This window comes from Squalius cephalus (assembly GCF_949319135.1).
Source record: "Squalius cephalus genome assembly, chromosome: 20".
NCBI lineage: Eukaryota > Metazoa > Chordata > Actinopteri > Cypriniformes > Leuciscidae > Squalius > Squalius cephalus.
In genome coordinates this window covers 32,582,885-32,589,106 of record NC_137141.1, presented here as the reverse complement: position 1 = coordinate 32,589,106, position 6,222 = coordinate 32,582,885, and the positions used below count along the sequence as shown (strand labels likewise).

The 6,222-nt window shown below is 35.2% G+C and overlaps 1 long non-coding RNA gene across 1 annotated transcript; it reads right to left on the bottom strand.

The window, feature by feature from the left end:
- Positions 1-357: 357 nt before the first annotated feature.
- On the bottom strand, positions 358-6,222 carry LOC307147688. Its single transcript, XR_013819347.1, has 3 exons — positions 6,180-6,222; positions 749-841; positions 358-629 (listed from the first exon to the last, which is right to left on the bottom strand). It is a non-coding gene; the product is annotated as an uncharacterized lncRNA (long non-coding RNA).

Sequence of the window (6,222 nt, the reverse complement as noted above, 5' to 3'; positions counted from 1 at the left end):
TCTTAAAATAGAACAATATAAGTGTATTTAGAAGTGCTTTAGAAAAGCTTACAGGTAATGCCCTAAACTGAGCCATGTTTTTATATATATATAAAAAAAAAACTAAAAAAAACCTTCAAACAGATCATGGAAAATGTTTTTAACAGAGTTATAGGTAATTACCCTTTGTAAAGGGAACCAATCAACTTCAGATTCGAACAACTACAGATTCATACTAGACATATGACTGAACAAATGGATAGTCTCACAAACATAACACATGAAACATCCAACTAAAACAGAGACATTCTTTCAAACAGATGCACATACAAACATTACTGAAAGTTCACTGTAGTCTCCTGAAAAGACTTTGGGTGACATCTTGTGCTGATCGAGCTGCAAGAGAACTTTAATACCTCAAATGTGAATCGAAGTGGTTTTGGATAAGCCAGATTGATGATGTACATCATCCCGAGAAGCAAGGCACAAGCTGATGTGAATGAAGGCAACTCATTTAGAACTTTAACACCCTCGATGACGACACCTATGTCAGCCGGTGGTTCGTGATGTTCTCCCCCCTCCTTCCGAATAACGTACACTGCCATGGTGAGCTTCTCCAGCTCACGCTCGCAATCATCTTGCTGGTTCTCCTAAAGTAGTGTATATCATTTTTTTTTTTTTTTTACATTTTTCGTTCAGAACTATAAAGCACAAATTTGTACTTTCTGAAAAATAAAATCAAACTAGAATATGCAGACTTTCAACTCACAAGGTACTCCTTGATGAGATCTTGAGGATTTTCCCCCAGGAAAACGATGAGGGCCTTCAGGACACACTCTCTTTTCATGTGAATGTTTTCAGTCTGTGATAAAGCAATCGATAAAAAAATTATTTTTCTTATTTTAAAAATTCAGAGTAATCTGTAATAGAGAATCAGATTTCGCCATGGTAGCAAAGGGCAAGAAAATATAAACAGTTACAAAACTATAAAAGTTTGTATTAGGGACCGTTCGGTATTTATGGAAGGGGCCACCGGAGGAAAATAGGGGAGGGTCATGTCTTTTTATTCTTTGTTGAGGGGAGGGTCATCCAACTTTTTTTAGTCTAGGGGGAGGGTCACCCAACTTTTATATTCATTAAAACAGCAACATTTCAAAGTGGCTTGTTTGGTGCTATTTTTTTCCATTTAGCTCCATGTTGATCTCGCGTTATCAGCCCCCCTTCGATATCAGATGGGTCTGACCCAACAAAAATCCAGTTTGGCGCTGTTTGACAGTGCGCGCGCACTTCAGTTCGTGCTTAGAAAAAGTGCATCATGTCAGAACAGAATGCCAAAGAAATGTTTACCCGGCAAAGACTTAAAACACGAGCAAATAATGAACTGTTGTTAAGTGCACAGTGTCCTGTGAGTGTAACTCTACCGCTGCATTAACATGTGATGTGAACGTACGTCGAGTATTGGGACTGAGGCGCCAGAACTGCTGATAGAATGTGCGCTGTAGGGCGATACTGCATATTTTAGTTTCCATTCTTATTTTGTTTCCACGATGTGTAAAATGTAGGGCTACCACCAGCCGCGGCGCTACCATTGGGCATTTTAGGTCCGGGCCCACCCATTTTCTACTATGGTTTTGTACGTTTCTTCATTCGGATCTATTTGCGATGATCGATCCAAATTCTAAACAAACAGTTTACATGCTTCGTCCTTGTTACATTATTCATTAAGATAATAATTAATAAATGCACGCATAATTATCAGTGAACTTGATAAATGTTGCAGATATGTTTTACATGCATGCACAAACAAATGCCTTTCAACTTGTGTGTGCAAAATTCTGAATAAAATGAATGTGCAGCAATTTGTACAAATACAGAGTCTGTAGGCCTGTGTTGTTACCATTAAACAAGCTTATTTAGTTTCATTTTTGTTAAAATATAATAATGTTATTTTTTCATCTATGTTGATTATGAAAAGTGAACCGCACACACGAGTACACAATATCGAGAGACATGGAGCGGGTCAGATGATTTTGACCACTTAATTAAGTTTTGTTTTGCAGAAAACGATTTTTTTAAGTGAATTTCGTTTTGTATAAATTGTATCTTAATTTAAAAAAAAAAATTTATCAACCAATTGCCAAATACCAAATATAGCAGACAACCAAGGCCGCCTTAATGCACGGGCTTACCTGGGCTGAAGCCCAGGGGCCTCCCAAGTTCAGGGGCCTCCCATGTTCAGGTTCATGATGAGCTGAAAAGGTCATATTGTTTTAACTTGTCAGATTTTGTCGCTGTATGTCGCTAGTCGCTTGTGGACGTTGGTAGTGCTGTCGCTCTAATGTTATTGTTATGGTGCGTTCACACCAAACGCGAAAAGAGCGTCTGGCGCGAGTGATTTCAATGTTAAGTCTATGCAAAGACAAGTTTACGCGCGTCTAGAGGTCCCGCGGCGCGAATGAGGCGTTACGGTTCGTGTCCGCTCAGTGCCACTAACGTCTCCGCTTTGGGGTGTCTGTTGCGAGTGTGTTTAATCGACGTTTTTTTCAACACACGGACAGTAGCCTATAATCATCAGCGATGCACGCGATTACATTTAGAAATAGACAAGCTTTGTTTCCAAATGCACCAAGCAATGATCCTTTCAATTTTATAAACTTTTAAAAACCCAGCCAATATAATCACAATGAACACATCCAAAATAAAATCTTTAACATGTAGGCTATATAACAACTGCAAAGCATCTCATTTGTAAACAAAATGATTTACGCACTAAATCCAGAATAAACTCACTGAGACTGTCGACAGTTTCTTTTCCGTGCATCATTTTATTATATCCATGTTTGTGGTTAGTTACTGTCAAATCATATAAAACAGTGAAATCGCCCTTGAACTCTTCTGTCTCTCCTGCACTCGAGACGGTGATGACGGGAGCTGATCTCCACTTAAAGGCTTCTTTCCTATTGGTTGTCGCTCGCGAAAATCGCTTCTCATTTGCATAAAGTTGAAATTTAGTTGCTGTGTGTGGTTGTTAAATAAAGTGTCTTGTGTTTATGTGCTCAGTGGATAGGTCTCGAAAGAAACTAATGCATTATGTGATGTAGATTACCTAGATATTAGACTTTTTTTAAATGAGACTCTATAAATCGAGGGGATGGGGGGCCTACAAAACCTCTCAGCCCCGGGGCCTAACATTAGGTTAAGGCGGCTCTGCAGACAACACACTCATAGAGGCGCCCGCGTGGTCACTTGCACTGCTCGTAAACAGGAGCGCATCTCATCCTAACTTAACAAAACTCAGCATATGCCTCACAGACATGAAATATATCTTAAGAAAGCTTGAAATGTCTTTTTAACAATTTAAAACGAAAAGAAATAATGATGTGCATTTCTCTCTATAGGCGTGTTCACTACTACGGAGATGGCGATCGTCAACTTCATCTTTACAGCTGTTGTTGCTGTTAATAAACTAAAAATAATAGGCTTATAATTTTATTAAACAATAAATTAAATGAAATTTTTATTGTATTAAAAAAGCACAAAAAAAAAATCCTGTTTATCAATATTGTGTGTGTGTGTGTGTGTGTGTGTGTCGAAATAATTTGTCCGCAGCTGCTCAAAAAAAAAAAAAACAGTCAAAAACCCCACTGTCAGTGTTTTGTAAGGAACAGGCAAATATGTTCAATATAGCAGGAGACATTTTAATTGTTTACTAATAAAACAGTTATTTTTTATGTCAGTGTCGGCTAGACAGATGAAGTTGACGACTCGCGATCTTCGCAGCGCTACCACATCTTTAAATTACTATTAGTATTATTTAAGTTAACATAAAATACATAGACCTACACCACAAAAACTAGTTGAGGATAAATTCGTTAAAATTGGGCGATTCCAGTAAATGGAGGTGACATTTGCAGTCAAAACTTAAAATAAAAATTCTCAGAAAATGCATTTGAAACGTCTGAAAGGAGTCAAGACATTAGAAAAATATCAGTCTACACATGCGTTTTATATTTAATATGAGGGAAATACACGTGACGTGACACAAAAAAAATCTTTAACTTTTAGGTGGCAAAATATTTTTTAGTAATTCTATAAATTACACTGTGCAAACCAAAATATATATACCCACCGGATGAATAAAGATCGGCCTCCACAGAACATAAAATATTATATTATTTTTATTTTATTTTTCGTGTTCGCATTTATGTGAAGAAAAAAAAAAAAAAAAAAAATGTTACGGGCGTGACAGTTCTCCATTACGGACATGACTGCTCTGAAGCGACTTTAAAAATTTCACAGAGACCTCAAACAGAAAGCACAAAGCCTTTCTTTAAAGTGAATTTCGTTTTTTTATTAATTTTATCTTAATTTTAATCAATGTTTCATCTGGATTTAATAAATAAGAAGTAGTCTAAATAGATAATCATGACACGGAGGCGCGGGCGAGTGAACTGGACTCTTGTCTCATAAATGAACCGAAACTCAGCGTAAGGTATGCTACTTGCCTCATAGACCTGAGAAAGCTTGAAATGTCTACTTTTAAACAGAACAATTCATAACGAAAGAAAACAGACTGCTTTCTGCTTATGAAATGTGCATTTCTCTCTGGCGCGTTCTGAGAAGATCGCGACGCATCGTCAACTTCATCTTTGCAGTAGACACAGAAAACACTTGTTTATTAATAAACAATTAAAATGTCTCCTAGCTATATATGACATATTAATAATCATTACTTTTGCCGGTTCTTTGTGACAGCTTTTAGATGATTTGTTGGCAGCGCCACCCACATGTTGAACGAGTCACACTGCATCAGCACCGAAAACATGATTTTTTTTTTTCAAATCTAAAATCAAAAATCGTGATACGAGCCGAATCGTAGGTTTGATCTATCGTTACAGCCCTAGTAAGATGAGAAAGCAAGAGTTTATGGTTTAAAAAACAAACAAACAATGGCTATCTGAACATCTTTGCCAAGCGCAAACCAGTACAGAAGTAGGCTAATCAATAAATTATCGGGGAGGGTCATGCCTTTTTTCACAATCATTTTGGAGGGTCATAGAAAAAATTATTGCTGGCGAAGGGAGGGTCATGTCTTTTTTGACAACAGATCTCAAAACTCCTCCGGTGGCCCCTTAAATAAATAACGAACAGTCCCTTAAATGACTGGCCAAAGTGTGTGTGTATATATATATATATATATATATATATATATATATATATATATATATATATATATATATACACCGTACAGGCCAAAAGTTTGGACACATTACTATTTTTTATGTTTTTTTGCTCATCAAGCCTGCATTTATTTGATCAAAAATACAGAAAAAAAATGTAATATTGTGATATATTATTACAATTTAAAATAATTGGTTTTCAATTTATTATACTTTAAATTATTTATTTCGGTGATGCAAAGCTGAATTTTCAGGATCATTACTCCAGTCTTCAGTGTCACATGTGACATCCAGTCAATCACATGATCCTTTAGAAATCATTCTAATGTTCTGATTTATTAGTGTTGGAAACAGTTCTGCTGCCTAATATATTTGATGAATAAAAGGTTAAAAAGAACTGCATTTATTCAAATTTTATAATATAAATCTTCTTTATTATCACTTTTTATCAATTTAACACATCCTTGCTGAATAAAATTATTGATTTATTTGAAAAAAAAAAAAAAATGAAAAAAAAAAATTACTGACCCCAAATTACTGACCAGTAGTGTATATTGTTGTTATAAAAGATTTCTATCTTGAAAACATTTGCTTCTTTTTTTTTTCTTTTCTTTTTCTTTTTTTTATTCATCAAAGTATCCTAAAAAAGTATCACAGGTTATGAAAAAATATTAAGCAGCAGAACTGTTTCCAACTTTGATAATGAATCCTCACATTAGAATGATTTCTAAAGGATCATGTGATTGACTGGATGTCACATGTGACACTGAAGACTGGAGTAATGATCCTGAAAATTCAGCTTTGCATCACTGAAATAAATGATATTTTTCTGAAAATCAAAAAAGGCACATTTGGAATGTCATAAGGGTGAGTTAATGCAAATTTTAGTTGGAAAATTCTTAATGAGAATAAAATGCAAGTCAATAACATTAGATGGAATTTACTCAAAACATATCCAACATTAGTAATTCATATTATCGATTATAGAATAAATTACTTAAATTAATAGAAATTACTTACCATGTAACGTTATAGCAAAGTGTCCTCGTCAAATATTAAAAAA